This window comes from Triticum urartu, chromosome 4 (genome assembly GCF_003073215.2).
Source record: "Triticum urartu cultivar G1812 chromosome 4, Tu2.1, whole genome shotgun sequence".
Lineage (NCBI taxonomy): Eukaryota > Viridiplantae > Streptophyta > Magnoliopsida > Poales > Poaceae > Triticum > Triticum urartu.
This window is the reverse complement of record NC_053025.1, coordinates 594,851,922-594,876,877: the sequence shown is the minus strand read 5'-3', so window position 1 is coordinate 594,876,877 and position 24,956 is coordinate 594,851,922.

Below are 24,956 nucleotides of genomic sequence, written 5' to 3'. Positions count from 1 at the left end.
CATAAGGACCCGTTTCATCGAATCTGATCCGACTAAAGTGGGAGAGACAGACACCCGCTAGCCACCTTATGCAACTAGTGCATGTCAGTCGGTGGAACCTGTCTCACGTAAGAGTACGTGTAAGGTCGTTCCGGGCCGCTTCATCTCACGATGCTGCCGAATCAAGATAAGACTAGTAATGGCAAGTAAATTGACAAAATCGACGCCCACAACAACTTGTGTTCTACTCGTGCATAGAAACTACGCATAGACCTAGCTCATGATGCCACTATTGGGGATTGTAGCAGAAATTTAAAATTTTCTACGCATCACCAAGATCAATCTATGGAGTAATATAGCAACAAGGGGAAGGGGGTGCATCTACATACCCTTGTAGATCGCTAAGCGGAAGCTTTGCAAGAACACGGATGAAGGAGTCATACTCGAAGTGATTCAGATCGCGGTTCATTCCGATCTAAGCGCCGAACAACGGCGCCTCCGCATTCAACACACGTGCAGCCCGGTGACGTCTCCCACGCCTTGATCCAGCAAGGGGAGAAGGAGAGGTTGGGGAAGACCGCATCCAGCAGCAGCACGATGGCGTGGTGTTGAAGGAGGAGCATGGCAATCCTGCAGGGCTTCGCCAAGCACCATGGGAGAGGGGGACGACATGGGAGAGGGGGAGGGCTGCGCCAGAACTTGGGTGTGGCTGCCCTCCCAACCCCCACATATATATAGGGGCAAGGGAGAGGGGGGCCGGCCCTCTCAGATCCAATCTGAGGAGGGGGCTGCGGCCAGGGGGGTTGCCTTACCCCCCAAGGCAAGGGGGCGCCCCCCTTTAGGGTTCCCCCTAAACCCTAGGCGCATGGGCCCTAAGGGGGGAGGCGCCGAGCCCACTAAGGGGCTGGTCCCTCTCCACATACAGCCCATAGGGCCCTCCGGGGCAGGTGGACCCTCCCGGTGGACCCCCGGAACACCTTCGGTGGTCCCGGTACAATACCGGCAACCCCCCGAATTATTCCGGTGACCGTATGATGACTTCCCATATATAAATCTTTACCTCCGTACCATTCTGGAACTCCTCGTGACATCCGGGATCTCATCCGGGACTCCGAATAACATTCGGTAACCATGTACATGTATTCCCTATAACCCTAGCGTCATCAAACCTTAAGTGTGTAGATCCTACGAGCTCGGGAGTCATGCAGACATGGCCGAGACAACTCTCCGGTCAGTAACCAACAGCGCGATCTGGATACCCATATTGGTTCCCACATGCTCCACGATGATCTCATCGGATGAACCATGATGTCAAGGATTCAATCAATCCCATATACAATTTCCTTTGTCTATCAGTACGATACTTGCCCGAGATTCGATCGTCGGTATCCCAATACCTTGTTCAATCTCGTTACTGGCAAGTCTCTTTACTTGTTCCGTAACAAATCATCCCGTGATCAACTCCTTGGTCACATTGTGCACATTATGATGATGTCCTACCGAGTGGGCACAGAGATACCTCTCCGTTACACGGAGTGACAAATCCCAGTCTCGATTCGTGCCAACCCAACAGACACTTTCGGACATACCCGTAGTGCACCTTTATAGCCACCCAGTTAAGTTGTGACGTTTGGCACACCGAAAGCACTCCTAAAGTATCTGGGAGTTGCACAATCTTATGGTCTAAGGAAATGATACTTGACATTAGAAAAGCTTTAGCATACGAACTACACGATCTTGTGCTAGGCTTAGGATTGGGTCTTGTCCATCACATCATTGTCCTAATGATGTGATCCCGTTATCAACGACATCCAATGTCCATGGTCAGGAAACCGTAACCATCTATTGATCAACGAGCTAGTCAACTAGAGGCTTACTAGGGACATGGTGTTGTCTATGTATCCACACATGTATCTGAGTTTCCTATCAACACAATTCTAGCATGGATAATAAACGATTATCATGAACAAGGAAATATAATAATAACAAATTTATTATTGCCTCTGGGGCATATTTCCAACAAGAATATAGTCTCACATCAACTAGGCGTATCAACGGGTTATGGAGATGCCCATCAATAGATATCAATGTGAGTGAGTAGGGATTGCCATGCAATGGATGCACTAGAGCTATAAGTATATGAAAGGTCAAAAAGAAACTAAGTGGGTGTGCATCCAACTTGCTTGCTCATGAAGACCTAGGGAAATTTTAGGAAGCCCATCATTGGAATATACAAGCCAAGTTCTATAATGTAAAATTCCCACTAGTATATGAAAGTGATAACATGAGAGACTCTCTACTATTAAAATCATGGTGCTACTTTGAAGCACAAGTGTGGTAAGAGGATAGTAACATTGTCCCTTCTCTCTTTTTCTCTCATTTTTTTATTTTTTTATTTGGGCCTTTTCTCTTTTTTATGCCCTCTTTTTATTTGGGCTTCTTTGGCCTCTTTTTTTTAATTTTTCGTCCGGAGTCTCATCCCGACTTATGGGGGAATCATAGTCTCCATAATCCTTTCCTCACTTGGGACAATGCTCTAATAATGATGATCATCACACTTCTATTTTTCTTACAACTCAACAATTACAACTCGATACTTAGAACAAAATATGACTCTATATGAATGCATCCGGCGGTGTACCGGGATATGCAATATGACAATGATGGAGTGTGTCATGATAAACGGAATGATGGAAAGTTGCATGGCAATATATCTCGGAATGGCTATGGAAATGCCATGATAGGTAGGTATGGTGGCTGTTTTGAGGAAGGTATATGGTAGTTGTATGATACCGGCGAAAGGTGCGCGGTATTAGAGAGGCTAGCAAAGGTGGAAGGGTGAGAGTGCGTATAATCCATGGACTCAACATTAGTCATAAAGAACTCATATACTTATTGCAAAAATCTAGAAGTTATCAAAGCAAAGTATTACGCGCATGCTCCTAGGGGGATAGATTGGTAGGAAAAGACCATCGCTCATCCCCGACCACCACTCATAAGGAAGACAATCAATAAATAAATCATGCTCCGACTTCATCACATAACGGTTCACCATACGTGCATGCTACGGGAATCACAAACTTTAACACAAGTATTCTTTAAATTCACAACTACTCAACTAGCATGACTTTAATATTATCACCTCCATATCTCAAAACAATTATCATGCTTCAATCTTTTCTTAGTATTCAACACACTCAAAAGAAAGTTTCACAAATCTTGAATACCAAGCATATTATTATTAAGCAAATTACCATGCTTTTAAGAGACTCCCAAAATAATTTAAGTGAAGCATGAGCGATCAATAGTTTCTTTAAAACAAATACACCACCGTGCTCGAAAAGATCTAAGTGAAGCACATAGAGCAAAATTATAAAACTCAAAAGATATAAATGAAGCACATAGAGCAAAACTACTTAGCTCAAAAGATATAAGTGAAGCACATAGAGCAAAACTACTTAGCTCAAAAGATATAAGTGAAGCACATAGAGTATTCTATCAAATTTTAATTCATGTATGGCTCTCACAAAAAGGTGTGTACAGCAAGGATGATTTTGGTATACTAAGACACAAAGACACAAATAATACAAGGCGCTCGAAGCAAAACACATATCATGTTGGTGAATAAAAATATAGCTCCAAGTAAATTACCGATGAAAGTGGACGAAAGAGGGGATGCCTTCCGGGGCATCCCCAAGCTTTGACTTTTTGGTGTCCTTGGATTATCTTGGGGGTGCCATGGGCATCCCCAAGCTTAGGCTCTTGACACTCCTTGTTCCATGATCCATCAAAAGAATTCACCCAAAACTTGAGAACTTCACAACACAAAACTCAAAATAGAAAACTCGTGAGCTCCGTTAGCGAAAGAAAACAAAAGACCACTTCAAGGTACTGTAATAAACTCATTCTTTATTTATATTGGTGTTAAACCTACTGTATTCCAACTTCTCTATGGATTATAAACTATTTTACTGAACATAGATTCATCAAAATAAGCAAACAACACACGAAAAACAGAATCTGTCAAAAACAGAACAGTCTGTAGTAATATGTAGCTAGCGCAAGATCTGGGACCCCAAAAATTCTAAAATAAATTGCTGGACCTGAGGAATTTATCTATTAATCATCTGAAAAAAGAATTAACTAAATATAGCTCTTTAAATAAAAATGACAGCAGTTCTTGTGAGCGCTAAAGTTTCTGTTTTTTACAGCAAGTTCAACAAGACTTTCCCCAAGTCTTCCCAACGGTTCTACTTGGCACAAACAGTAATTAAACACAAAAAACACAACCAAAACAGAGGCTAAATAATTTATTTATTACTAACCAGGAGCAAAAAGCAAGGAATAAAAATAAAATTGGGTTGCCTCCCAACAAGCGCTATCATTTAACGCCCCTAGCTAGGCATAAAAGCGAGGATAGATCTAGGTATTGCCATCTTTGGTAGGCAATCCATAAGTGGCTCTCATGATAGTTTCATATGGTAATTTTATTTTCTTTATTGGAAAGTGTTCCATGCCCCTTTTTAATGGAAATTGAAATCTAATATTCCCTTCCTTCATATCAATAATCGCACCAACCGTTCTAAGAAAAGGTCTACCAAGAATAATAGGGCAAGAAGGATTACAATCTATATCAAGAACAATGAAATCTATGGGCACATAATTACTATTTGCAACAATAAGAACATCATTAATCCTTCCCATATGTTTCTTAATAGTGGAATCCGCAAGATGCAAGTTTAGAGAGCAATCATCAAAATTACGGAAATCTAGTAAATCACACAAAGTCTTGGCAATAGTAGAGACACTAGCACCCAAATCACACAAAGCATAAAACTCATGATCTTTAATTTTAATTTTAATAGTTGGTTTCCACTCATCATAGAGTTTTCTAGGGATAGAAACTTTTAACTCAAGTTTTTCTTCATAAGATTGCATCAAGGCATCAACAATATGTTCGGTGAAGGCTTTATTTTGACTATAAGCATGTGGGGAATTTAGCACGAATTGCAACAAGGAAATACAATCAATTAAAGAGCAACTTTCATAATTAAATTCCTTGAAATCCAATATAGTGGGTTTAGCAACATCTAGATTTTTATTTCTTTCAATCCCACTTTCATCAATTTCATCATTAAGATATAAATACTCCGAATTTTTAGAACGCCTTCTAGGTAAAGGAAGATCATATTCAGTTTCATCAAGATTCATATTGCAAAACAAAGATTTAATAGGGGACACATCAATAACTTTTAGATATTCATCTTGATTTTCATAGGAATTGGAAGAACACGCTTTAATAAAGGCATCTTTGGAAGCACGCATCCTAGCGGTTCTTTCATTGCACTCATCAATGGAAATTCTCATGGCTTTGAGAGACTCATCGATATCATGCTTAGGAGAAATAGATCTAAGCTTTAAAGAATCAACCTCAAGAGAAATTCTATCAACGTTTCTAGCCAAATCATCAACTTTAAGCAATTTCTCTGCAAGCAAAGCATTAAAATTCTTTTGTGAATTCATAAACTCTTTAACACTATTCTCAAATTCAGAGGGCATCTTATTATAATTTCCATAAGAGTTTTTTTAGGAATTCCCATAATTATTAGAAGGATTACTAGGATATGGCCTAAGATTAAAATTCCCTCTATAAGCATTGTTACCAAAATTATTCCTACCAACAAAATTCACATCCATAGATTCATTATTATTCTCAATCAAAGTAGACAAAGGCATATCATTACGATCAGAAGAAACACTCTTAGTAGCAAATAATTTCATAAGTTCATCCATCTTTCCATTCAAAACATTGACTTCTTCTATCGCATGCACTTTTTATTAGAAGATCTTTCAGTATGCCATTGAGAATAATTAACCATAATATTATCTAGGAGTTTAGTAGCATCTCCTAAAGTGATTTCCATAAAAGTGCCTCCCGCAGCCGAATCTAAAAGATTTCTAGAAGCAAAATTCAATCCGGCATAATTTTTTTTATAATCATCCACAAATTCAAACCATGAGTAGGGCAATTACGTACCATTAATTTCATTCTCTCCCAAGCTTGTGCAACATGTTCATGATCAAGTTGTTTAAAGTTCATAATATCGTTTCTAAGAGAGAATATCTTGAGCCATCGTGACAAACAAGCAAACTAACAAACAAGCAAACAAAAAGGCAAGTGGGAAAAGAGAGGGAGGATAGAGAGAGAGAGAGGGCGAATAAAATGGCAAGGGTGAAGTGGGGGAGAGGAAAACGAGAGGCAAATGGCAAATAATGTAATGCGAGAGATAGGGATTGTGATGGGTACTTGGTATGTTGACTTTTTGCGTAGACTCCCCAGTAATGGCGCCAGAAATCCTTCTTGCTATGTCTTGAGCTTGCGATGGTTTTCCCCGAAGAGGAAGGGATGATGCAGCAAAGTAGCGTAAGTATTTTCGTCGGTTTTTGAGAACCAAGGTATCAATCCAGTAGGAGGCCACGCTCAGGTCCCTCGTACCTGCACAGAGTGATAGCTACTCGCAACCAACGCGATTAGGGGTTGTCAATCCCTTCACGGTCACTTACGAGAGTGAGATCTGATAGATATAATATTTTTTGGTATTTTTGGTATACAGATGCAAACTAAAAAGTAAAGGCAAAGTAAAAAGCAAAGCAAGATTAAAGTGATGGAGATTGATATGATGAGAAATAGACCCGGGGGCCATAGGTTTCAATAGTGGCTTCTCTCAAGAGCATAAGTATTCTACGGTGGGTGAAGAAATTACTGTTGAGAAATTGACAGAATTGAGCATAGTTATGAGAATATCTAGGCATGATCATGTATATAGGCATCACGTCCGTGACAAGTAGACCGAAACGATTCTGCATCTACTACTATTACTCCACTCATCGACCGCTATCCAGCATGCATCTAGAGTATTAAGTTAAAAACAGAGTAACGCCTTAAGCAAGATGACATGATGTAGAGAGATAAATTCATGCAATATGAAATAAACCCCATATTGTTATCCTCGATGGAAACGATGCAATACGTGCCTTGCTGTCCCTTCTGTCACTGGGAAAGGACACCGCAAGATCGAACCCAAAGCTAAGCACTTCTCCCATGGCAAGAACTACCAATCTAGTTGGCCAAACCAAATGGATAATTCGAAGAGACTTGCAAAGATAAAAAATCATACATAAAAGAATTTAGAGAAGATTCAAATATTATTCATAGATAGACTTGATCATAAACCCACAATTCATCAGTCTCAACAAACACACCGCAAAAATCATGTCCCGAAGGTGTAATTCCGTTTGGACTCCGTTTGATATTCCGTTTCTTCGAAACTCTGAAATAGGCAAAAAACAACAATTCTGGGCTGGGCCTCCGGTTAATAGGTTAGTCCCAAAAATAATATAAAAGTGGGAAATAAAGCCCAATATAGTTCAAAACAGTAGATAATATAGCATCGAGCAATCAAAAATTATAGATACGTTGGAGACGTATCGTAAAGCAAGTACCATTTTGGATGGTTAATTTGGTATGAGCTTTTTATAGCATCTTTATATGTCCATATCATGAGGATTTTCCAAGTTGCATCACATTCCATTACTCCATGTGAGTGCATCATCCAAATCAAGTTTTTGGACCAAAAATCCAGTTGCAAAGTGACCATATTATTTATTGGTCCATTTCTTCTCTAAACCTCCAGTATTGCAGTTCTTCCTTAGTCAAACCTCCAAGACAACTCCATTTCTCCCAATCAAGTTTTTGTGGATCACTAGTGCACGGCCAAGTTTACTGCAGTAAACTTCAGAGGGTAATTTCCATTTAACCAGAGCTCTTTTCATCGTTCAACCACCTCAGTTGTCACCTACCCTAGAAGGAATTACCACTAGACAACAAGTTCCAGCCCCTCTCCCCTGCTACATGCCAGTGCACGCGATGACCGCGACAATGGCGTGCCTGTGCACGTGCTCTGTGGGCAGTGCCCGCGTCCAGTGACTATTTGTGCTGGACCCCCTCCTCCTCTCGTCGCCTTCGTGCGCGTGAGCGTGTCCAGCAGCTGGCCTACGTCATTGCCGTTCCCCTGGACCCCTCTCCCCCTTCATCCGTTTCCTCACCGACGCCCCCCAACACTCGCCGCCGAGCACCCACGGGCGCACTGTGGCCGACCGAGCTTTAATGGCGCTCGACTTCTTGCTTTGCTTCTCCTTTGGCCTCCTCCTCCCTGTGAGCTCTCCTCTGTGCCTCCCTCATCGCCTGCGTCCGAGCCCATGCGCGCGCACACGCGTCCGCGGTGACAACAGCTCGGCCCCTCGCCCCTCTGCCTATATAAGGCCACCCGAGCCTCTCCCGAGCACTCCATCGCCTTTGCCTCATCTCCAGCAACCTCCCTGGCCTCTCCCTCAAGCTCCAGAGCCCCTCCCCACCTCTCTCTGCCGCCATGACCGCCGTCGGGCTCCGCTCGAATCCGAGCAGCCCCGGTCTCCTCCCCTCCCGTTTCCACCTCTAGAGGCCCCCATCCACACCCCGGAGCCGCCCGAGCCCTCTCCCTCCTCCTCTGGTGCCTGTTGGCCACGAGCCCCATCGGTGCCCGTCGCCACCGTCCGCCATGTCCTCGCTTCCTCTCGCCTCGGTCCTCCCGGAGCCCGTGCTCTCCGCAGACGGGTGCGGCTACTCCTGCTGAGCTCGCCCATAGGTCGAGCGAGGCGGGGGATGGCCGGAGCCGGCTGGACAAGCCCCCGCGCTGGCGACCTCCTTCTAGACTGCGGGTGAGTGCAGGCGAGGCGAAGACGACGTTGACCCCGCCCATGGGCCCAGCCTATCGGCCTGTCTGCTCTGACCGGGTCGGCCTGCTGATGTGGTTAAGTGGAGGCGTACTCTGCGGAGTACGTCTTCGCTTAACAAAAGCATAATCAGATCCTTCCTCGGGCGAAAATGTGTTTTCCCTTCTGGAAAACGTATTTTCAGAAAAGGCGCGTTCTGTTTTTCCTGCTGATGGCCTGTTTGTGATGCTTTTATTACACATAGGTCCCTGACAGAAAAAGCCTTATAACTTTTTGCTCGCAACTCCGTTTGAGGTGAATCCAACGCCCACTTCTTCGTCTCGTCGAGCCCGTTTGTTGGTACCATTTTCACTATGTTTTAACATTCTGCAAATGACCATTTTGCCCTTACGCTTAATCAGCCACCTCCGGGAGAGAACGTTTTCCGGCGATTCTTTCCGCAAGCTTCTCGCACTTTCTCCCGGTCTATTCTTCATCCCCAGGCAAGCCAAAATACCCACTTGCATGATAGTCATGTAGTAGACATGGTTTTCAACTTGAATATTTATTAAATGTTTGCTTTTTTAAAACATGGTTATCGTTATTCGGTAATGATTCTTGGCTAGTGCTTACTTTCTTGCTATGTTGTTATGCACCTGGTTATCATGCCCTACTAGTTGCTAGTATTCCTCTCATATGCTTATGCTTGATAGTAGTACATGTTGATTTTGGTAATGGTCTTCGGTGCATGACTGACATCTGTCCCGAGTATAATTGTAATGCATGTTCCTTTGCATCCAGTCGGTTAAATGCTTGCATGATGGCATTGTTGATATGTCTTGCATGATATTTATTGTTGATGCTAGTGGTCATGCTATGTTTCGGAGAAGTATTTACTTATGATGTTCATGCTAGTCAGTATGCCATGCTTAGTTGGATATGATTCCTTGTTGATATGGTGGCTAGTTATGTTGCACCCGTGCTTATGTTGATATCATGCTCATGCATTGTAATTGTGTCATGTTATTTTATCATGGCTCAACATATTTTCATTCAAGTTTAACCAGATTAAATTGAACTTGAACACCTGTTGGCTGAGTCATGGTGCCACCATATCGAACTGACCAGTGCAACCACGCTTACCTTTATGGAAAGGTCCTAACTGGGTCTATTGTCGTGCCTCTCACCGGTGCCTCCAACTAGGGAAGGTTATGGGCGTGCGGTACCCTGGCCCAGTAAGCAGACATAACCTTGTGTGCCCGTTGTTGTTATTATAATGGATCCAGTCCCCATGAGGAACGTTTGGCCACGATGGTGGTCGTTGTGTCTTTTGTAGACACGGGGCCACCCAGGACTAGCCCAATTGGGAGTGTGTCAGAGTGGCCGGGAGGGTGTCATGGCAGTAGATCGGTTTTGTCAGAACGCCGTTGGTCCACCCGAATGGGAGTTCGAGGCCATGGGTTCTGTAGTGTGGGTACAGTGTACTAACCTCTGCAGAGTGTATATTAAATCTATCGATAGCCGCACCCGCGGATTGTTGGAAATATGCCCTAGAGGCAATAATAAAATGGTTATTATTATATTTCCTTGTTCATCATAATTGTCTGTTGTTCATGCAATAATTGTGTTATCTGGAAACCGTAATACATGTGTGAATACATAGACCACAACATGTCCCTAGTGAGCCTCTAGTTGACTAGCTCATTGATCAATAGATGGTTACGGTTTCCTAACCATGGACATTGGATGTCATTGATAACGGGATCACATCATTAGGAGAATGATGTGATGGACAAGACCTAATCCTAAGCATAGCACAAGATCGTGTAGTTCGTCTGCTAAAGCTTTTCTAATGTCAAGTATCTTTTTCCTTAGACCATAAGATTGTGCAACTCCCGGATACCATATGAGTACTTTGGGTGTGCCAAACGTCACAACGTAACTGGGTGGCTATAAAGGTACACTACGGGTATCCCCGAAAGTATCTGTTGGGTTGGCACGAATCGAGACTAGGATTTATCACTCCGTATGACGGAGAAGTATCTCTGGGCCCACTCGGTAGGACATCATCATATTGAGCTCAGTGTGATCAAGGAGTTGATCACGGGATGATGTGTTACGGAACGAGTACAGAGTTTTTCCGTAATAAGATTGAACAAGGTATCAGTATACCGACGATCGAATCTCGGGTAAGTGCTATACCGGTAGACAAAGGGAATCGTATACGGGATTGATTGAATCCTTGACATCGTGGTTCATCCGATGAGATCATCGTGGAGCATGTGGGAGCCAACATGGGTATCCAGATCCCGCTGTTGGCTATTGGCCGGACAGATGTCTCAGTCATGTGTGCATGCCTCCCGAACCCATAGGGTCTGAACACTTAAGGTTCAATGACGCTAGGGTTATAGGGAATAGATGTACGTGATTACCGAATGTTGTTCGGAGTCCCGGATGAGATCCTGGACGTCATGAGGAGTTCCGGAATGGTCTGGAGGTAAAGATTTATATATGGGAAGTCCAGTTTCAGTCACCGGAAAGGATTTGGGGTTTATCTGTATTATACCGGGACCACCGAAGGGGTTCCGGGGGTCCACCGGGAGGGTCCACCTGCCCCGAAGTACCTAATGGCCTGTAGTTGGGTGGGAACCAGCCGCTTAGTGGGCTTGTGCGCCCCCAAGGGCCCAAGGAGCCTAGGGTTGGAAACCCAAGGGGGCCGCTGCCCCCCTAGTTGGAAACCCTAAGGGGTCGCTGCCCCCCCCCGAGGGGCCACCGCCCCCCTCTAGATGGATCAAAGGGGCCGCCCCCCTCTCCCCTTTCCCCTATAAATAGTTGGGGGGGAGGGCAACCGCTCCCCTTCTCCTGGCGCAGCCCTACTCCTCTCCGTCCTCATCTCTCGCAGTGCTTGGCGAAGCCCTGCTGGAGTGCCACGCTCCTCTACCACCACCACGCCATCGTGCTGCTGCTGGACCGAGTCTTCCCCAACCTCTCCCTCTCTCCTTGCCGGATCAAGGCGCGGGAGACATCACTGGGCTGCACGTGTGTTGAACGCGGAGGCAGCGTTGTTCTTTGCTTAGACCGGAATCGGCCGCGATGTGAATCGCTTCGTGTACGACTCCACCGACCGCGTTCTTGCAACGCTTCCACATCGCGATCTTCAAAGGTATGAATATGCACTCCCCTCTCTGTCACACCCTAGCTAGTTCATGCATTAGAGTGATGGCATCATGTTTGAATTTCCCAGAAATATGAAATTGGGATAACAGAACCCCCAACACCCCCTTAAACCAACTAGGGTTTACAAAAATTGGTTTCAATGAACCCAAAATGCCCTTCACAGAATGTTCATCATTTCTGGTTTGGGCTAAAACCCCTGGCAAAAATGGTGCACTCTTTTCTAGGACATTCTGGATTCATTGGATTAATTCATAAGTATTTGAATTTGGGCACTTAAATGCTATAAAATATTTTGAATGCCCAAATAATTCTGGATTTAAGTGAGGGCTGTTAGGAATAATCCCAACAAAGCCCACAATTATTTTCAGGATTTTAGTAAGTGCCTAGGTATTTTTAATAAATCCCTACAGTTACAGAAAAGTAGAAAAACAAAACAAAACAGAAAGAGAGAGAGAGAGAGAGAGAGAGAGAGAGAAAGGCCAGAGGCCACTTACCTGGCTGGCCCGGCCCATCTGGCCCATGCCAGTCATCACCTACCTCTGCTAGTAGGCAGAGGAGGGGCACCGCGACGCCGCCGAGCTCGCCACGCCAACTCTCTGCCTGCCTGTCGTCGCCCGCGCCAGCGCGACGCCTCGAAACGCCTCCGCGGCACCGCCCCGACCCCCTGGACACCTCATTCCTCCCCCCTGCTCTCTCCCTCGCTCCCCCGAAGCCATGGCCCACACTGCCGCAACCACGCCACCGTAGTTCTCACGTCCACCGTCGTCTTCGGGCCGCCCCGCCGTGTGCATGAGCTCCGCCACCGTCCTCTCCATCGAGCAGCCCGAGCCCCGAGCGCTCGCGCACCCTGCTTCGTCTTCTTCGAGCTCGACTCCACCGAGCACCGCCGCAGATTCCCATCACCGCCACCGCCGCATCAGCTAGTCCTCGACCACGCCGTCTGCTCCTACGTCACCGCCGTGAGCTGCTGCACCTCCCTATCCTCCCCGTTTGCCTTCTTGTGCACCACAACGACCACACCGAGCTCGCCCGCACACGCTGCCGCCTCTGCACGTCGCCGTCGTGGCCACAGCCATGCTGGCTCGATTCCGAGCACGCCATGGCGTTCGTCGCAGCCCAGGCAGCCCGTAGCACCGCTCCACGTGCCTCGCCGTGCCCTGTAGCTTCGGGTTCATCCTCACCCGAGCTCCGGCGACCGTAAAGGTCGTCGCCGGCGTCGTTCCCGACCTCCCCGAGCTCCACTTCCACCACCAAACGACGCGGCTCGCTCCGCGCGTCACGTAGCTGTTCTCCACCATCGATTTGGTCGCCGGAGACAGAAGTCGAGCCCCTCTGCCACGTCTGGCCTCGCCGGCGGCTAAACGCCGGTGGGTTTGACCCGTGGACTTGACTGGGTGGGCCAGGTTGACTTCCCCCCTAAGCCTATGACGGGTGGGGCCGGCCTGTTAATTAGTTTTGGATTAGTGCTAACTAATTTTAGTTAGTTTAGGTCACTGACATGTGGGCCCAGGCCCCACTGACAGTTAGTTAGTACTAACTTAATTCTGTTAGTTAGCTGAGACACTGACAGATGGGCCCACCAGTCAGGTTTGACCTGGGCTGGCACCTTTGACTCGCTGACATCACAGTGATGCAGTGCTGACGCAATTATTCATTTTCTGGATTTATTCTTATATAGGAAATTCCAGAAAATAGCCTAAACTTCTAAAAATCATAGAAAATCAACCATAGCTCCAAATCAAACAAATTATATATGAAAAATGATCAGAAAAATTCAATCTATCCATCGGTAATGGTTTAATGCATGACAAAACACTTTAACCTTGCTGTTTAGGTGAAACAAGCTAATACACTTATTATGCATAAGAGCTTAAGCTTTCATTTGAATCTTTGATTCAAATGCATATGGACCCATTTCAACTTGTTTCACATTGCATTAGGCAGGACACATCATTTTGCCATGTCATAGCATGCATCATATTGTTGCATATTGTCATGTGTTGATTATGTTCTGTGTGACCTTCGTGGTAGGTTCTGCCTCCGAGGATATCTCCGAGTATCCAACTGAAGGGCAGTACCCTACTACCACTCCATCAGGCAAGCAGCCCCATTGATCATATCGATACAATCCCATGTTCTCGCCTCTGCTCTCATTTACTGCATTAAGACAACAATATTTCAAACTACTGTGTGCTACGGTAGTTGAACCCTTATCCTCTACATGACCTGTCATTGCCACAGTAACTAGATGAAACCCACTAGCATGTGTAGGATTTGATTGAGCCATGTTTGTGTTTCCTACCTTGCTATGCCTGCTATGCTTAGAGTTGTGTCAGGTCTGGTTCATCTGGGCGATGGGCTAGAGTGAAATGATTATGTCGGTAATGTGAGAGATGCGTTGAACAAGATTTGGTAAAGGTATTGATGAGAGGCCATGTAGGAGTACATGGTGGGTTGTTTCATTGAGGCCGTCCCTAAGAACTGAGATCTGTATGTGTGATTTTAAGAATCAGCTACTACCATGCATTGCGATCCTTAATTGACCCTCTCGGCTTCTTAATCACCCTAGTACTCTGTCCAGGAGTTGCAAATAGTTTCTGGTGTTTGTAGGTTATGTGTTGGCGGCCGTGCGTAGCACTGACCCTAGAGGTGGGCTATGATGCGGTAGATACACCGTGGCACGGTGTACCGAGTCACCCGTTTGGTGTCTCGGGAACCCTGTTCACATCGTTCGGGGCCGTATGTGGAAACCTCGGCCGGACTCCCTGCGGATGGAACCTGAATAGTCGATAAACCTGGACTAGAGACTTGAGTGTTTAGGTAGGCTGTGGCTGACACCCTCGTTGGGCTTCTGCTTGAAGGTTTCCGAGTACACGTCGTGTAAACAACGGTAAGTGGTGAGAGCGTGTATGAAGAAGTACACCCCTGCAGGGTTAACATCATCTATTCGAATAGCCGCGTCCGCGGTAAAGGACTACTTGGTTGCCTATACAGTTCATAGACAAGTTAATGGTTACTACTAAAAGACACAAGATAAGTGTGAGTACCGAGGATGGCCCTCGCGTAGGATGACAAGGGAGGATCCCCGGTGGAGTATTGTGTTGGTGATTAGTGGACTCGTGTGCGAAAACTATTTTACTAGTGGTGTGTCGTAGGATAGCTTAGCCAAGAGTCAAAGCTGGCTTGCTGCAATAACTCCACCACCTTCTTGAGAATGAGCATGTATAGTAGGTTCTGTTGTAAGACTTGCTGAGTACCTTTGTACTCATGTTTGCTTAATTCTTATTTTCAGACGACAACAACGCCCCTCCGATGGGTTTTATGTAGATCTCGACGTCGATGAGTGAGTCGCCACACAGGTGGTGATCCTGGCCATGGAGGGCCCTATGTAGATAGACAGGCTTTGAGAAGCCTTCTTTCTTTCCAGTGTCTGTACTCAGACTATTTGCTTCTGCATGTGCTTGTATGCTTGTATGACTTGAGTGTCGGGTCATGTGACCCCTACCTGTATGAACATGTTATGTATGGCTCTCTGGAGCCTTTAAATAAAGTACTTGAGTTGTAGAGTTTTGTTGTGTTGCCATGTTGTATTTGCACATATCGAGCATATTGTGTGTATGATTGAAATGCTTGGTATGTGTGGGATCCGACAATCTAGTTGTTTATCCTTGGCAGCCTCTCTTATGGGGAAATGTAGTCTAGTGCTCCTTGAGCCATAGTAGTCCGCTACAGCCCGGTTCACCGGAGTCCTGCTAGCCCAGCACTACTGCTCAGGACAATTGATTGGCCGGCATGTGTTTCACTTCATTCCCATGTCTGTCCCTTCGGGGAAATGTCACGCGGTGACTTCTGGTGTCCTGACTAGCCTGCTACAGCCCGGGTTCCCCGGAGTCCTGTTAGCCCAGTGCTACAGCCCGGATTCACTCGCTGATGACCGACATGCTCGATGTGATTCATGTATGCTTGTCTCCATAGGTCCGTGCCGCTTTGGGTTCACGACTAGCCATGTCGGCCCGGGTTCTCTGTCATATGGATGCTAGCGACACTATCATATACGTGAGCCAAAAGGCGCAAACGGTCCCGGGCCCTGGTATGGCGACACCCGTGGGGATACCGTGCGTGAGGCCGCAATGTGATATGAGGTTTTACCGGCTAGATCGATGTGACTTGGAATCGGGGTCCTGACACCCTCGTTGCTACTAAACTCCATAGATTGATCTTGGTGATGCATAGTATTTTTTTAATTTCTGCAATGATCCCCAATAGTGGCATCATGAGCTAGGTCTATGCATAGTTTCTATGCACGAGTAGAACTCATTGTTGTGGGCGTCGATTTTGCCAATTTACTTGCCGTTACTAGTCTTATCTTGATTCGGTGGCATCGTGGGATGAAGCGTCCCGGACTGACCTTACACGTACGCTTACGTGAGACAGGTTCCACCGAGTGACATGCACTAGTTGCATAAGGTGGCTAGCGGGTGTCTGTCTCTCCCACTTTAGTCGGATCGGATTCGATGAAAAGGGTCCTTATGAAGGATAAATAGAAATTGGCATATCATGTTGTGGTTTTGGCATAGGTAAGAAACGTTCTTGCTAGAAACCTATAGCAGCCATGTAAAAATTTGCAACAACAATTAGAGGACGTCTAACTTGTTCTTGCAGCATATGTCGTGTGACGTGATATGGCCAAATGGATGTGATGAATGATATATGTGATGTATGAGATTGATCATATTCTTGTAATAGGAATCACGACTTGCATGTCGATGAGTATGACAACCGGCAGGAGCCATAGGAGTTGTCTTAATTTATTGTATGACTTGCGTGTCAATGCAAACGCCATGTAATTACTTTACTTTATTGCTAACCGTTAGCTATAGTAGTAGAAGTAATAGTTGGCGAGACAATTTCATGAAGACACGATGATGGAGATCATGATGATGGAGATCATGGTGTCATGCCGGTGACGATGATGATCATGGCGCCCTGAAGATGGAGATCAAAAGGAGAAAAATGATATTGGCCATATCATGTCACTATTTTATTGCATGTGATATTTATCATGTTTTTACATCTTATTTTCTTAGAACGACTGAGGGAGTCCTTGATTAGGGGGTCTCCGGACAGCCGGACTATCTCCTTTGGCCGGACTGTTAGACTATGAAGAAACAAGATTGAAGACTTCGTCTCGTGTCCGGATGGGACTCTACTTGGCGTGGAAGGCAAGCTAGGCAATACGTATATGGATATCTCCTCTTTTGTAACCGACCTTGTGTAACCCAAACCCTCTCCGGTGTCTATATAAACTAGAGGGCTTTAGTCCGTAGGACAAGAATCACAACATACAATCATACCATAGGCTAGCTTCTAGGGTTTAGCCTCTCTGATCTCGTGGTAGATCTACTCTTGTAACACCCATATCTTCAATATTAATCAAGCAGGACGTAGGGTTTTACCTCCATCAAGAGGGCCCGAACCTGGGTAAAACTTCGTGTCCCTTGCCTCCTGTTACCATCCGGCCTAGACGCACAGTTCGAGACCCCCTACCCGAGATCCGCCATTTTTGACACCGACATTGGTGCTTTCATTGAGAGTTCCTCTGTGTCGTCGCCGTTAGGCTTGATGGCTCCCACTATCATCGATTGCGATGCGGTCCAGGGTGAGACTTTTATCCCCGGACAGATCTTCGTATTCGGCGACTTTGCACTACGGGCTAATTCGCTTGGCCATCTGGAGCAGATTGAAAGCTACGCCCCTAGCCATCAGGTCAGATTTTGAAGTTTGAATTACACGGCCAACATCCGTGGGGACTTGATCTTCGACGGATTTGAGCCACAGCCGGGCGCGCCGCACTGTCGCAATGGGTATGACTTAGCTCTGCCACCGGACGGTACCCCAGAGGCCGCGCCCGCATCAGCTCCGATCCTCACCTCAGAGCCAACTGCGCCAATCGAGGATGGGTGGCTAGACACCACTTCAGGGGATGCAGTCTCGACGGCGATCGAGCCAAACACCAGCATAATCCTCCGCATGACCCGTGACTCCAATGTGCCGGACTCTCTTCCGGACCCAGAATCATCCGCGCCCCCGCCAATCGAATCTGATTGGGCGTCGATCATGAAATTTACCACCGCAGATATCTTTCAGCACTCACCCTTCGGCGACATCCTGAATTCACTAAGGTCTCTCTCTTTGTCAGGAGAGCCCTGGCCGGATTATGGCCAACAGGATTGGGATGCGGACGACGAAGAAATTCGACACCCACCCACCACCCACTTTGTAGCCACTATCGAGGATTTAACCGACATGCTCGACCTCGACTCCGCAGACATCGACGGTATGGACAACGATGCGGGAGGTGAAGATGAACCACCGCCCACAGGGCGCCGGACGTCCACTTCATCATATGATGTATACATGGTGGACACACCAAAAGAAAACGATGACGAGGAACGGAAGGACGCACCGAAGGCTTGTCCCCTCGAGAAGCAGTCAAAGCGGCGGCGCAAGCGCCGCCCCAAATCCCGCCTCGCCAGAAATAACGATCACACAGACCCAGTGTTGGAGCAGGGCGAATCACTGCCGGACCACGGCAATACGGAAAATCAAACCGAACAAAACAATTCTGTCAAAGATAATAGTCCGGACGACATAATGCCGGACAGGCACCCGGAGCAGCAGAATGCCCGTCAAAGGCTTGTTGCCACCGCGAGGAGCCTAAAAAAGCATAAGCAAAGGCTCAAGGCTGCGCAGGACACACTCCAAATTAGATGGATAAAGTACCAAACACAGCAGCAAAGTAAGGCGACAATCGCCCCACAAAGAGCTACCCAAAGCGGAAATTGCTACCTGAATTCGATGAGGAGGCCTCAGACCCCTCACAACCAAAAATCAAAATGGCCACCTGGCCGGATAGACGACCTCACGGCCAACATCAAGCGGGAAACAACGCCACCCACAAGTCAATACGCGACCCACGTGAGGGCTCACACCAAAAGGACGGTGCAACGAGATCCATCTATGGACCACGCAAGCACGCCCCAGCTTACAATGTAACACAACAAACATCCGAACAACGCGGTACACCCAGATACAGGGGTGCAGCACACCCCCTATGTTTCACCAATGAGGTGATGGACCATGAATTTCCAGAGGGATTCAAACCCGTGAACATAGAGGCATACGACGGAACAACAGACCCTGGGGTCTGGATTGAGGACTATATCCTCCATATACATATGGCTCGAGGAGATGATCTCCACGCCAGCAAGTACTTCCCCCTCAAGCTCAAAGGGCCAGCCCGCCACTGGCTTAAAGGCCTCCCCGAAAACTCCATTGTAAGTTGGGAAGAGCTTGAAGACGCTTTTCAGGCAAATTTCCAAGGAACTTATGTCCGGCCTCCGGACGCGGATGATTTGAGCCATATAACTCAACAGACCGGAGAGTCAGCCCGAAAACTTTGGAACAGGTTTCTTACTAAAAAGAACCAAATTGCCAACTGTTCGGACGCCGAAGCATTGGCAGCTTTTAAACATAGCGTCCATGACGAATGGCTCGCCAGACACCTCGGCCAAGAGAAGCCGAGAACGATGGCAGGATTAACAAGCCTCATGACCCGCTTTTGCGCGGGTGAGGACACCAGCGACCCCAGTACATCCGAAGTTAGAGATGGAAACGGGAAATCACGACGCAACAACAATAACAAACGCCGGAACAAAGGAGACATCACGAAGAGCACGGAAGTAAACGCCGCATTCAAAAGCTCTCGGCCAGGTCAGAAGCCGCCCTCTAAAGGCGCCAGAGACGAACTGTCCAGCCTGAATAAAATTCTGGACCAAATATGTCAGGTCCATAGCACCCCTGGCAAACCAGCCAATCATACCCACAGAGAATGTTGGGTCTTCAAGCAGTCCAGCAGGCTCAATGCCGTACACAAGTGGGAGGATACACCAAGCGAAGATGAGAATGAGCCTCTCAAGGGAGACGATGGGGAACAAAAGAAATTCCCACCAGAAGTCAAAACAGTAAACGTGCTACACGATATCAATGGAAAAAACAAAACGGCACTCCCAGAAAAATACGCCCGAAGGCCTATCACTGCGGAGTCCTTCCACTGGTCGTCTCAACCAATCACTTTCGACCATCTTGATTGCTCAGCAAGTATCCGGCGTGCCGGATGGTCTGCCCTGGTATTAGATCCAATAATTGACGGATACAGCCTCGCAATAGCAATCTGATGGACGGTGGTAGTAGTCTAAACCTGAAATACCAGGATACAATCCACGAAATGGGGATAGACCCAACAAAAATTCGCCATAGCAATATTACCTTTAATGGAGTAACGCCAGGCCCGGGGGCTCGTTGCACGGGCTCCCTGCTACTAAACGTTATATTGGGCTCCCCCGCTAAGTTCCGTAGTGAACATCTAACCTGCCACATCGCTTTGTTCCAAAGTGTCTATCAAGAACTACTCGGACGCGAAACTTTGGCTCGCTTTAATGCAATACCACATTACGCTTCCCTCACACTCAAGATGCCCGGTCCACGTGGCATCATTACAGTGAACGGAAATATTAAGCGATTTCTGCGTGCCGAAGAGCGTGCGGCTGCCTTAACAGCTGCAGACTAAAAACGGCCTCACCAACTAATTAACAGGTCCCCTATTACAATACAAGGGGCTCAACGGGAGCAGACAAGTGGCAATTCTTACTCTCCTTGAATTATACATGATTTATTTAAAAAATATCTTTTTGCACGACAGCTTTTTACCTAAGCTCCTCTCTTTCACAGATAATCATCGTGCTAAACCCATCCAGGATACGGCACAACGGAGACACAGGCGCAGACGTGCAGCAGGGACCCGCTCCAAGGATTCTTTTTAGATTAAGACCCTGCGTAAACCTTTTTTACTGTCTCTTGTTGATACATATCCACCGAATTCTCAACACAGTTGAGAAGGATGCTGACGTCTTGGCATGTCGCCACGTCAGAATAACGCACGTACCTGGACACAAGGGGCTTCTTACAAGCGGCACTATTTCGGCCCGGTTTATACCATAAAGACCGAATACCTTAGTTAGTGTTCGGCGTCACGAGTTCGGCCTTATATGCATCAGCTCCGAATCATTGTCTTTGGTCAAATGTTGGGTTTGCCCGGCTCCTGTGTTTTGGTGCCTTACGTTCCGCTTTGCTGGCTAAGGTAGCAGCAGGAGAACTACTGCGATTGTGCCCTGGTTCATCCGGACGAGCGCCTCAGTAGAGAAAGCCGAAAACTGACTGTCATGATATAGCGTGAGACTGGTCAACCACTCGATGACCTATCGGAATGTTAGAATTCCTCCGCCTTAATGAAGGGCCGTTTTCCGGCCAAGCGTATATGCACCCCGCGACCGGGAGAGTGCGAAGCCACCAGGGGCTATCTAGTAGCCCCACTGTCAGATTCCTATGGCTAAGTGAAAGTGTTCAAGCATTATAGTCCAGTTGCCTCGCTCGCTGCGCTATCACCTCCTTATCAGGACCAAGACGTTGGGTTAAGTGTGAACACGCGTTTTTTGCGAGCACCTTCGCATTATATGCGTGGGGGTTGAAGCCGACGGATGCAATCTTTCAGGTTATACACATGTATACATAAACGGCCGCATAGGAGGCATCATACTACTTTCAGGCAAAAGTATAAACACAACCTTATAAAAACTTCATAAAATCATTATGTTTACAATGAGAATACATATCACTCAAACATAATATTTTTCGAGCACTGGGCCTCTATCAAACGAGCACCCTCGAGAACTTCCTCGAAATAGTGTTCGGCAGCCACACGGCCTATGGCCGAACCTTGCGCCGCAACAGTGGCAGCATCCATCTCCGCCCAGTATGCTTTAACACGGGCAAGGGCCATCCGCGAGCCTTCTATGCACGCCGACCTCTTCATCGCATTAATGCGCGGCACCGCATCAAGGAGCTGCTGCACTAAGCTGAAATAGTTGTTCGGCTTAGGCCCTTCCGGCCATAATAGATCCACAACAGACATCATGGCGAGTCCGGACAACCTATTCAGTTCGGCCCATTCGGCTAGCTGGTCAGTCAATGAAAGCGGACGCTCTGGAACATTGAATTGCGTCCAGAACAGCCTGTCCACTTCACGATCTGTCTGACCTTGGAAGTACTTGGTCGCATCGGCAGCGCTCGCTGCCAAATCCATATACGCATCTGCCGAGCTCCACAGCCGATCAAGAGAGGCATACCGTGGATCTCCGAACTTCCTCCGTAACATGAAGGGTTTTCCAGCCGCAATATCCCTGGCTTCCCGCAGCTCCTCCTTCTTCACTCTCATAGCAGAATGGGTGTCTTTGTCTGCCGCCGCGGCCTTCTCAAGGTCCGTTGCCTTGTCTTGGTTCTCTTTCTCAAGGACTTGACAACGGTCGGCAGTGTCTTGCAATTCTACGGCCATCTTGGCCATCTTCTCTTGGCTCTCGCAATGTGCGGCCTTCTCGGCTTTCAACTCTTCGGCCGCCTTCAAAGCAGCCGCATTACTACTCCTCGCTTGTTCCTTGGCTCGGGCAAGTTCCGCCCGCAAGGCTTCCACGGTGGCAGCCCCATCTGCAGTCACAACATATTAAAGATACTGGCATTATGCTGCTCTTAATATGTGGTGTTCACCAGATAATAACACTTACCATGTGCCTCGTCAAGCCTCTTGTTAACAAGCTCGATGTCGGCGTCTGCCGCATCCAGTTGCCGTTTTAATTGGGCAAACTCCCTAGTCCGGCTAGCCATCGGAGCTCCCCCCACCTGCACATAAAAGCAGATTGGTTATTGCCTGCGAATTTGATCCTCTGTTCGCCGCCGTTCTCGACGACAACCAGAGTCTCAGGGGCTACTATAACATGTGCAGTACTATCACATATTATCTCACATACCTCAAAGCCTGTCAATAGACTCATAAAGGCTTCATGTAATCCGCTTTCGGCGGACGAGATTCTCTCCATCGCCATACCCATCAGTGTACGGCCCTCTTCTGAGATGGCTGCTCGCCCCACCAACTTCCTCAGAACGTCCGACCGCACACTAGACGGTGCCGGAGTCTGTCGTATGCTCTCTTCCGGAGCCGGGCACTGGGACTTTTGGGGTCTATGGGACTATCTTCTGGCCTCACCGGATCCGGAGAGGCCCTCCATGACGACACTTCAGGGTCGCCCACTTCTGGAGCGGAGGAGTCCGGGGGAGGCATTTCGCTCTCCATCATCTCCGTAAGAAGATCCCCCGAAGACGAACTCATTTGAGAGGGGCTGAGGCCCAAACTGCAAGATATATGCGGTGGTTGTTTTCTCAGAGGAAAAAGATAGCATACTCTTACTATTAAAATATTTTGGATCACTTACAACTCGTTGGAGGGCAGATCCCCTCGCGGACTTTGTGCGGCAAAAGCACCCCCCCAAGGCAGGACCCTCTGTGGGAGACTTCTTCTCCCGTTTGGAGGCTTCGGCTTCCGGATCCTCGGAAGCAGTCCTTTTCCTCCCCCGATCGTCCTCCTTCATGGAAACGCTCGTTCCCTCGGCCGGAGCCGGTAGCGATGGAGGCCCGCGTTCGCCCGTATTATCCCCCTCGGTATCTTCCTTCAAGGGTTTCGGGCAAGCTGCGACCTCGAGCATCTTCTCCAATACCGGATTTTCCAAACCCTCAGGGAGGGGGGCCAAACACCGAATCATCTTCGCCTTCGTTAGCCAGTCCTGGTCAAAAAGCGAACTCTCAAAAATAACCTCGAATAAAAGACAATGTTTTCGGCTAGAGGATTTCTTACTTGTTCGATGATGCGATTACTGCTCAGGCCCGCGTCCTCGATGATATCCGGACACTCCACTTGAGGTCCAAAGAATGACTTGTACATCTCCTCGTGTGTTAGGCTGAGGAAACTTTGAATGGCACGTGGTCCCTCTGGGTTGAACTCCCACAAGCGTAGGGGCCGGCGTTTGCAAGGCTGGACTTGACGAACCAGCATAACTTGTATTACCGCAACCAAATTAAAATCTCCCTCGAAGAGATCTCTGATGCAGCTTTGCAGTATAGGCACGTCCTTGGCTAGACCCTAGCTCAGGCCCCTGCTAATCCATGACATCAGTTGTGGTGGGGGGCCCGGATGGAAAGCGGGGGCAGCCGCCCACTTGGCACTTCTGGGAGCCATGATGTAGAACCACTCCCGTTGCCATAATTCGGATACCTCAGGAAAGGAACCTTTCCGCCATGGAGCTCCTGCCATCTTACTTATTGATGCACCTCCGCACGCTGCATGCTGCCCCTCGATCACCTTTGGTCGTACTTCAAAGGTCTTGAGCCATAGGCCGAAGTGAGTGGTCACACGGAGGAAGGCCTCACACACGACAATAAATGTCGTGATGTGGAGAAAGGAGTCCGGAGCTAGGTCGTGGAAATCTAGCGCGTAATAGAACATCAAGCCCCTGACGAAGGGATCCAAAGTGAGGCCTAGACCTCGAAGGAAGTGGGAGACGAACGCAACGTTCTCGTTGGGTTCGGGAGTAGGGACGACCTGCCCTCGGCAGGAAGTCGATGCGAAATGCTGACGGTCAGGTGTCTGGCCTCCCTCAACTTCTTAATGTCCTCTTCCGTCATGGAGGAGGGCATCCATCAGCCTTGAAGGCTGGATCTGGATATGATTGAAGATCCGGAGCACCTAACCTGGGCTTTGGGTGTTAGAACTCGAGGTGGAGGAAGGGTTTGGTTGAGCATGAGAAGGAAAAAGCGAAAACCTTACAAAGAGGGTTAATATCAAGCGTCCTCTCCGTAGCCGTTTTGGACTTAGCTACAATCTAGGAGTCCTAAACACAGTTGGGTTACCCACGAACCGCATTAATGAGAATCCCGTAATCAGGGGAACACGATCTCCGCTTTGGAAAGACGTGTCAGGAAACCGCCTCGCGTTATGTGTGGAGCTGGTTAAGAGAAACGGTTCGAATAATCACCGGGCCATGACGTAACGTCGTGTTGCCAAAACAAGCTAGCGGATTAGATCTGCGAAAGCATTATTCTCTCTA